The sequence below is a fragment of the Tamandua tetradactyla genome, chromosome 10 (assembly GCF_023851605.1).
Source record: "Tamandua tetradactyla isolate mTamTet1 chromosome 10, mTamTet1.pri, whole genome shotgun sequence".
Taxonomy (NCBI): domain Eukaryota; kingdom Metazoa; phylum Chordata; class Mammalia; order Pilosa; family Myrmecophagidae; genus Tamandua; species Tamandua tetradactyla.
Window position 1 is genome coordinate 27,406,287 of NC_135336.1, and position 10,905 is coordinate 27,417,191.

A 10,905-nucleotide genomic window follows, 5' to 3' on the forward strand; every position below is an offset into this window, starting at 1 on the left:
CATGTGAAAATGCATCTTTCATCTGTGAATTGTGAGGTCTAATTTATTCTTCCAAGATAATATATATGATTCATAATCATGGAGAAAGGAACAAATACTGAAGATGTTTGCTCCTTTGTAATACCTTTCTTAACGGATGGAAAGCCCAGTTCTTGTAGTCGCAGATGTAAAAAGGGCAAGTTGCGACTGGATGTCATCACTGTTCATTATATGAACATAACAGAGGGAGCCAGTTACCTCTCGTGGGAGATATACAGTGGCCAGGTCACACCTTTGGCGCTGGTCTACAGTTGCAACTTTTTAGTATTCACTGCCCTGAAGCCAGTGTGCGAGTGTGAGTGTGTGTGTGTGTGTTTATCCAGTTTGGCTCAGGCTTTTAAAAATATATACTTTTACTGACAGATCTTCACAAATGTACATTCCACCCATGGTGCACATCAGTGGCTCACAGTATCATCACATAGTTGTGTATTCATTACCACGATCATTTTTTTTTGAACATTTGCATCACTCCAGAGAAAGAAATAAAAAGAAAAAACTCATATTCCATACCCCTTACCCTCCCTCTCATTGACCACTAGTATTTCCATCTACTCAATTTATTTTACTTCTTATCCTCCCTATTGTTAATTTATTTTTTATTCTTTGTTTTTCACATGGGCAGGCATGGGGAATTGAACCTGGGTCTCCAGCATGGCAGGCGAAAACCCTGCCTGCTGAGCCACTGTAGCCCATCTCTCCATATATTTTTTTTACTCATTTGTCCATACCCTGGATAAAAGGAACGTCAGACATAAGGTTTTTACAATCACACAGTCACATTGTAAAAGTTATGTCTTCGTACAATTGTCTTCAAGAATCAAGGCTACTGGAACCCAGCTCTACAGTTTCAGGTCCTTCTCTTCACCCACTCCAATACAGCATAAACTAAAAAGGTATATCTATATAATGCATAATAACCTCCAGGATAAACTCTGGACTCTGTTTGAAATCTTTCAGCCACTGAAACTTTATTTTGTCTCATTTTTCTCGTGGCCCACCCCCTGCTTTTGGTCAAGAAGGCTTTCTCAAGCCCATGATGCCAGGTCCCAACTCATCCAGGGATTTCTGTCTCATGTTTCCTGGGCAATTTACACCCTTGGGAGTCATGTCCCATATAGGTGGAGGGAGGGAAATGAGTTCACCTGCCAAATTAGCTTAGAGAGAGAGGCCACATCTGTGGCTCAGGCTTTTGAAACAGTTCAAGGAAAAATGATATCTGATGATTTCTTAATGCTATCTTGTATAGATAATAAAGGATCTTTGTTGAAAAAAATGTCTGATTGATATCTGGGCCTTTCACTCATTCCTTTAAAGATGAGCCTATTAATTAATTTGGGGCCAACCAAGGAGAAAAGATTTTTGGTAAAAACTTTCTCCAATTATAGAAACCTGTGACAAATAACCCCATCATAAAATTAAAAAGCAAACAACAAACATATAAAATACTTGAAATAACTATATGATATCCTGTAGAGAAAGTTGCTCATTCTTCTTTTAAGGTATTTTAAAAAGATACTCTTGTCTGTGCATTTTTCTAAATGGAATTTAGAATAATTTGTCAAGCACTACACCTCTCCTTTAAAAAACATCCAATTAGATATAATTATAAATGCAGACAAGCATTAATGTATAGACATTTTTGCAGTATTGATTTACTATAGATTTGATGAATTGATAGTTGAGATGAATGAGATTATGCTGAATGAACACATGGCCCTCCAAATGTTTCAGAACACCACACAGACAAGAAATTGTGTAAGCAAACCCCTAATGGAACATGTGAGCCCCCCATCTCTGACACACCATCCTACTATAGATAGGGCCACTGACCTTGTAGGAAGATTACATGGAGGACAAATTGCTAAATGCAGTTCCTTGGTTCATTCTCAATAGAAAGATGAAAATAATTTATCTGGTTTTCTGTGGACACGAAAGGGCACAAAGGAGGAACAAGCACAGTTGGGGCAAACTGGGTGGGGTGGTGGTAAAGTGGTCTAATCAGGGTGATGTAATTACATCAGCAGTGTGTGATGAGCCCAGCTTGGCAGAAATGTCTTTCCTTGTAAGCGTGTTGGCCTTGAAGAATTTTGGTGAGGGACAAGCCCATGGTTATAGCATGGGACTGCTCGGGGGTCCATCCCGTTGTGAGGGCACCTGTTGCTGTGATTCTTGCCATTTTTAAATCTCTGGAAGGCACAGCTTTGCTGAGAAATCAACTCTTTAGAAGCCACTTTCAAAGTGAATGAAGCATTTTCTTGACGGGCTCTTGGTTCTAGTTCTTTGGCCTTTTCAGCACATGCATCTTTACAATACCTCTAGCTCCTTTGTAGGCTTCTTAACTTTTTCTTGGCTATCTATGGGAGCCTCACAGTTAACTCCTACGACCCCCAGTTTCCAGTTTCCTGTTCTGTAAGATGGAAAAAAATATATTGTCTGCCGAATTCAGTGTTGTGTTGGTAATAAAATAAAAATTATGTATGAGAAAGTGCTATAGAAGGGCGTGATATTATTAAATTGCAGCATTATATTTTGGCATTCATTAATATGCTGTTGATATGCACTGAAGCTATCTGGCTGGACTGGTGTCCTTTTGCATTTTGCTTTCCCTGAGAAAAGAGAAACACACTCTCAAGCAGAAGATTGGTTAAAGTAGCTGTCATCATTTGGTGAGTGACAGCCAAGAGTCTTGATTTTTATCCAACCTTGCCAAAGCATGTTTTGTTAGTATCAAGAAAGTAGTACTTTGTAGTTCCTGCTCATTACCACAGGGTGGTGATAATGTATATAATAAAGCAGTTTACCAGGCAACCATCAAAAATTGTCGTTGCAGCCCAGATTTATGATCAGGATTTACAACCCGTTGCCATAACTTTACCTTTCCTAAGCCATCGATTCTCTATTTCTCTTTTAAAAAATTAACTTCCTATGAAATTACGATTTTGACGGGCCGTGTGGGGAGGGTTTGCTAAGTTTGCTTTGTGACAAGCCTATGTCAACATTTTGAATTACTGACTCTTGATTTCCTCAGGTGCCAGTGCTAGCCTTTCTTCAGTGAGATTCTACAAGATTCAGTTTTAGGCTTGTTTGACGAATCTCAACGTGCTTTCTGATTTTAAGTGTTTTATGATGAGTGGTCCAATGGGAGGAGAATGTGAAGACATATTTTCTATTACTAAGATAATGCTCTTTGGAAGGAATTCTGGGCTCCAAGTCAGGAGACTTGTGTGACTCAGGGCAAGCTACTCAACGTTTCTGAGCCTCAGTTTCTCATCTCTAATGGTAACAGTGCTGGCAATGACATCTTTGATTGCTGTTGTGAAGATAAAATTCAGGTATTTTTTTCTCATCTGTAAAATGGGTTGATGATAATCATCATCCCTTAGGGTTATGGAATAAGTAATGAGAGGAAACATGAAAAATTTGTAAGCATGGTCAGTGCCTGGGACTTAGTGTCCAGTGGACATCAGTGACCATTGTCATTATCATCAACGATGACATTGAGGACCTGCATGTGGGGCTGGAGGTCAGGCCAAAGACCACTCGGGGCTTGCTCTGGGATTGCTGGATTCTGCATGATTGAAAACACGTTCTAAATCTGCATGCGGGGCTGGTCACAACTGCACCTGAGATGGCAGGAGGTTTTAGGGTTCCTTTTCTATTCCAATTTTTGTTGCTTTTCATTTAAAGGGAGAATATATGAACTGTCCCTCTTTTTTTAGTAAATGAATTTGAGTTTCTGTAAAAAGACTTGACTTAGTAAATAGACCTAAGTTTCCTCTGAGCAATGTCATCAAGGAGCCTTGTGAAATTAGAGAGAGACAGCCTGGATACCAGGGGATTTCAGATATAGAGACTAGAAATTTAATTCCTCGTTATGTTTAATGACTGACATTCTCTGATTTTATGATTCCTTAAAGTGTGAATGGTAATATTTTTCTTCTTACCAGACAGGGTTTTTATAAAGAGAAAATGCACATACAAGATGTGAACAATAATATCAGGGTTTCCAGATATCTGTATTAAAAATAGATGTAATTAGGTATCTAATGGTTTGTGTGCTGGGTGAAAGAGGCCATTCTTTGAGAATGCCAATTGGACAAAATATGATTGACCTAGCCATTTTTAACTTATAAAATCAGAAAGCAAGGATATTGCATATTCTCCCCCTCAATCTTTCTCTCTCCTTTTCCTTCCTTCCTTCCCCCCTTCCTCACACACACACACACACACACACACATAACCCTACATCCTAGTTCTGATTTAAAATATAGGACAGTTGTTTGTCCCAATGGAGTTGAAAATGGAACAAACAGTACAATATGAGTCACTCCCAAGGGTGTTTGGGATATCTGGTAATTTTGCCTTTGGGGCAACATGGGCATTATTTTGTAGTGCAGCAATCATCTCCTGCCTCTCCTTAGGAACGCCAGAGGAATAAATCCTGAGTAGCCAGGAATGCACATAAGGCATAGGCAGGGGAGAAGATAATGAGCAGATGATAGAAGAGGAAGGAAGATAGCAAAAAAGGAAACAGAAGAGGAAGGCAGAGAAAGAATAAAGAAAGAGATGTCCTTGGGAGGGAAGGCAGCTCTCAGCTATGGGATCAGATGGGAGGTAGAAGAAAGACCCAAGGCTTGGGATTTAGGTAAGCCAGGGCTGGAATCCCAGCCCCTTACCCTAAGTTATTCCACCATTCTAATTCTGAGTTTCTTTAATCCTAAAAGTGGGGTCAATCATGTGTATCTTTATAGTTATAGTTAGTTTAGCAGGACAAAATATATCCAGGCATTAATTTGTGTGTGTGTGTGTGTGTGTGTGTGTGTGTATGTGACATGTGAGTCCCCACTGTGGAGAAAGCAGTTGTCACTTCCCGGTGTTCTTGCCAGTGGCCTCTCTTCCTTCATCACTGGGTCTCCATCTTTACTCATTATAGGGAAGGTCTGCCTGGGAGCCTGGGTGTGGTGGCAGCCTTGGGAAGGACAGGGAAGCAGACCAAGGAAAATGTTCAGAGCAGACCCACGCAGTTAAAGTTGCATGCCTGCCCTACCCTCCTGGAGCACGTCCTTCTCTGCTGAAGCCTGGGAAAATATTCTGTCATATGCAAATGTTGTCATATACAAAGACACTCCTTAATAGCATCCATCACTGTCAAAATGTGCAACAGGATGAACCCAAGGACAATGTTCTGCAGATTCCCTTTCAAATAAACGTTGAACCCAAAATCAGTGCTGTGGGGTTAGTCTTTCATGTAGTCATGATTATACTTAAGAACACATACATTTCATCCCATTTGAGCATCCTAACCACAAAGTTATTTTGGGGGAATGCAGTTAGATATTTTGCTGAAATTAAAGGCAGACTATTTTTGCAATGTCCCTAAGGTTATTCAGTCTAGTACATAATTCTAAAAAAAATGAAAGACGTGAAATTGCTTGGTTTCCAGGGATTACCATATATACATTGGTTGTGACTATTTTACCATCTTTTGTTATAAAATATGTTCTAAATTTTCTAAGAATTGTTCTGCAGTTTCCTGGGACCATTCTTTTTCTCATTTTAAAGACTCACAAATTTTCCCACCGTCAGCCTCCTAATGCAACATCTGTTTTTTTGTGCTTTAGTCAGGCTCCCATAGAGTAACTCTGAGATATATCCACTAACTCTTTTGGCACCTGAAATATAATTAGTCTGGGCTCTATTACATGTTCTTTTTTCTTTTAAAATAAAACAGTGGTTGTTAGAATAGGAATAACAATAGCTAATTTGGGTTTTGCCTTAAAAACGTAAAAGCATTTCCACATTCATTATCTCAAGTGATCCTAATATAACACTTGTGAGGTTTGTAGGACTCTTGTTCTTATTACATCCATTGTAATGGCAAGGAAACTGAGGAGAGATTAAAGGACTGTCTCAAGTTCCCCTTGCTATCCGTTGGCAGAACGAGGTTCTACATAGCATGGATTTTCGGACTTGATTTTTTAAATGTCTTGTTATATATATATATATATATATATATACACTTATATATATACTTGTTATATATGTATAAATATATGTTTTATTCTGTTTGTCTTAAGTTATCTTTAGCAGAGAGTAAGCTGCAGACAAGCAACAACAAAATGTACTCACACATGTTTATATATACATATACACATACACACATACACATATGTATAGCTGTTCCATAGAACTTTCTGTGATGATAGAAATGTTCTATTATCTGTACTGTTTAATATCGTAACTGTAAGTCACATGTGCCATTGGAGCACTTTTTTAGCTAGTGTGACTGAAGAACTGGATTTTTTTTTTAAAGAAAGACTATCACTCTGGTTAAGAATCAAGGAAAATGTCCTATTGAAATGATTTTTAACTAAACCTTGAATGATAGAAAAGACTTCAAAAGGTCCAAAATGATATCCCCTGAAATGTTAGAGGACCTTCCCAAAAATAAAATCAAACTTCGTTGGGTAGTTAGTTAGATGAATGAAGAGACGTATTACATACAACTTGAGAGCTTCTCCTGCCAAGTTAACTTTTCAGTGAATCAAGGGTCTTCCCAAAACAACAAAATTGCCTGATACTCGGGGAAAGTGGTATTCATCAACTTGTTTCTTTTTTTTTTTTATAAACGACAAACACAAACATTCTTGACATGGTTGCAATCAATGGCTCACAGTATCATCACATAGTTGTGTATTCATCACCATGATCATCTTTTTGAACATCTGTATCTCTCTAGCAAAAGAAAGAAAAAAGGAAAAAACTCATAATTAATTGTATTTAATTCTAATTATTTTTATTTAAACAGCCTTGTGTTAAAGAGGCCCATGCCCAGGACCAGGTGGGACAAGCCTCCTCAGCCAGAAGCCCCTTCCCCAGAACTAGGACGATATATAAACCTGCTCTAGGAGATGAGGTCACCTGTTGGGAGAAGGGCGGGAGAAAACCAAAGGGGAGACTCTTGAATGCACTGGACACTTATCCTCAAAACATTATGCTCCAAACCACAAGTGAGGTCTTGGTAGCCCTGCGAGGCGTGCAAGCAGAAAATGGGGTTTGAGAACAAGGGGAGTTAAGCTCTTTTTCTGCACATCTGAGTTACAATGTGTACATTTTAAATTCACTACATGAGCAAACCTCAGGTCCTTTGGGGCTTTTGCTCTGCTGAATTATTCTTATAGGATTGTGTGGGCCTGTGTATGAGTCTTTGCTTATGTGCTCTGCATTCTAATTGTGGGCATTTCAAAGTTTGGATCTCATCAAGGATTCTCCACACAGGAAACTGGTTTTATGAGTTCTGGTTAGAAAAAACTTGTGGCTCCCTGACCTGCTCCCCTGAGTCCTACCCTCGGGGACCCTAACTGGCAGTAGACTGTAGCGTAAAATGGGGACGGTGCCAATAGTGCCTACCTCCTAGAGTTGGTGAGAGGATTAAATGAGTTAATATATTTAACAGTGCCTGGCAGTGAGTGCTATGCTGGTGTTTTGTGGTTGATACTGATGTCCTAGACTCAGCCCTGCCCTGGTCTCAAGGACCAATTGTATTTCTAGGCAAGGGGTATCTAAGCAACACTGGGCTTTCTTTCAGCTGCTGCAGTGTGAGGGCTCTACCCTTACTCCTGGCCTAAAGTGAGGGGGTGCTGGACTAGTTCAGGAGTCTTATGCCTGAGCCCCAGATCATAAGAGTCCGTCCCTGGATGCAGCTACACTTACCTGTGCTGACCTCTGTTGCTGGCAGAGGGCCCTTGTCAAACTCTCATGATGCCCAAACCACCTACCTAAACTTTGGTGGCCAATTTCTGAAAGCTTTATGGGATACCTGCCCCATTCTTTTGGGTTTTCCCACTTTCCAGATTCCAACCCCTCGGTTGTCTGGCCCCTCCTGTCTCTGATCATGTCTCCTTTCTATTTCCTATCAACCGTGGCTATTGTGGTCAAATTGGACTTTTGTGACTCCCTTTTTGCTTGTGATTTCGCATTTCTCATGGGCTGTTTCTTTTGGCAATAGGATCAAAACCTATCTTTTTTCCTTAAATAATGAGATCTGTTTATGTAAATTCTAGCCGTGACTTCTTCTTTGACAGTCTAGGACAAGCACTCCTTCTTTCCTTAATTTATTTAATGACTTTTATTTGTTAAGTGACTACCATACACAGGCACTATGCTAGATGCCAGAGATACCAGTTTTTGCACAATTCTAGGCCTATAGGAAGGTCTTTGAAAATGGTTGCTACATTGCACTCTGTGAAATTAAATACAGAGTCACTACTGTCCTGGATGGCTCCTCTACCTTCAGAGAGACATACTCAATACCCATATGTGGTATTGAGTATCACCAGACTTCTTGCCTCTTAGCCTGCAATCTGCTCCATGGCTCCATTCACCAGCCCATTCCAAAGGCGGCTGGGGGCCAGCAGGGGATGTGTGGAATCCCTGATTTTATCTACAATCATCTGCCAACGTTCCATAAAATGGGAACGGCAGGATGTATCGGAACTCCCAAATTTTGAAGGGGTGTATGTAACTGTAAACTTGAATTCACAGATCTTGTTTCAGATATAAGGCTCTACATGTCCCTGATCTAATCACTTATTCAGAAGGAATTTACAGAGCAGAGCCCTGAGATGCCGCCCTACAAACATGTCTTTTTGGTTTATTCCCTTTCTCAAAAGAAGTAGTTTAACCTGGGCACTATTTACCAGGCACAGTCTTAGCGGAAAGAGAGGTATAATTATGCCAAATTTATTGGCTCAGGCTGTTCAGACCCTACTGGAGGAACCCAGGAGGGCTCCCCTGGCAGTGACTAAGGCTTCAAGTTTGTGAGGCAGTGGCGGGTGAGGTTGAATATAAACCCTATTTGGCAAGACACTACAAGGACACGACCATGCTTGGAACAGAGCAAGCCGCAAGAGGGAGTAAGAAAAGAGTTCTGCTTGTTAGCATGTATATTTTACATGGCATCTTCAAAGATGAAGCTGCTGCTTACACTACTTTACTCCAATTCAGTGGGTTTTACAAGACCACAGGGGGACTTGTTCCAGTTTGAACAAGCTGAAAGTGTCATAAAGCTGACAGAATAATGAGTGTTTTCTTTCTTTGTTTAATATTTTTGATCCAGATCAGATAACTGTGGTTTCTATCATTTCTACCCAATATATTTTTGCTATTTTCCTGCTATGTTTCTTTCACTTACTGGAAAATTTCATTTCTTGTATGTGTAGTAAGAAAGCCAAGTTAAGGCAATTATTTCAACTTCTTATTAAGAGTTTTTCAAAATCATGTGTTGTATACTTGATTCTCTGTTTAGCCACTTAATTTGAAAACTGATGCTTCAACAGAATATTTTTTTCTCTTTTACTTTGTTCTAGCCATTGTATTTTTAACCTTTCTTTGAAGATTAGATTGTGACTGGAATGTGATCTTCCACGCTTATATAACCAGAAAAAGATGGAGGAAAAATTTTCAGGACGAAGTCGTATCTAGATAAGCCCAGCTGGGATTGGATTTGTAATAGATAGGAGAGTTAATGCTTAGAAGAATGATTTTGTACTGGCTTTGAGATTGATCGGTTTTCAGCTAGACCTTTATTAGTATTTTTGTTTCATCATCATCATCATCATCATTCGGGGCTACCGTTTATTAATTTCCTTCTATGTTGTAGGAAACAGGTTGAGAGAGGCTAAGTAATTTGCCGAAGGTTACTCAGTTGCTGTGGAGATCCAAGTCTTTTTATAAGCCTGCTTTCATTCTACAACCCCATTCAGATAATTTTTCCATCTTTGGACCTTGATATTTTTATGCAAGAAATTCTCAAACAGCCTAGGGTTTTTTTTTGACCCTGAAGGTAGTAGTGATAGTGAAGATAAAAGTAGTATTACTATCTCATTCTTCTTTATATTTTGCATGCAAATTCACATGCCTCCCTTCATTTTTACAGGGCAAGTATAATTTACCTCATTTTGCACATGAGGACACTAAAGCTAGAATCCATTTTTCTAGAATTTGTTGTACTTCCCCCCCCCCCTGCCCCCCATCCCTGGCTGCAAGAAAACAGGTACCAGACATTTTACCTAGTACCTATCTAGGAGAATCATACCAGGAGAGAGACAAGTGAGTCTCTGCCTTAGGCCAGGCTCTCAACTTCTTTCTCTGGAACTTTCTGTTACAGTCTTGCTTTATCTTCTGTTCCTGCTTTTCCTTTCTGTCTCTGTCGCTCCCCTCCCTTGAGCCAAGGACCTATTGCATCTCTGCTTGCTGCTTCCAGTGTATATATCAACTTTCCACATCCATCCCAGTACGTTTTATACTGTTTCTTTCATTATTTACTGGTTATGACAGCAGCTCTCAACCTTACTATGCTCCATGGTGCTTCAGGGGTGCAGTGAGTTGGGGGAACACTGAACTATTAACTAGGAGACCGGAATTCTGGTCTCATTGGCTGTGTGACTTTGAGGGGTCATCTTCCCTCTCTGTGCTCCAGTTCCCTCCTTGTTAGAACAGAAGTTTGTATGACAAGGTTGCTAAGTTTTCCCCTGGCTCTATGAAGCAATGGCTTCAAAGGCTGTTTGCGGAATGTTAGAGGCTTATCTCCTTAACTTTCTGGGAAGTGCATGTGCTTATTTTGTTCTTAGAGCAGTTGGTACTAAGGAAAGTAAAGCTTTTTATATTTTATTTTGTTCTGACAGAGAAGAAAGAAACCACATTTTCCCAAAATATTGACAAACCCAAGGGATACCTCACTTATCCATACTGCCATCTGCACTCAGTGGAACAAAACAGAGGCGAGAAGCCCAAAAATTGCAGTGCAGCGTGCCTGTGCCTAAAGCAAAAGTTAAATGAAATATACCCCAAAGTGCCAATTCC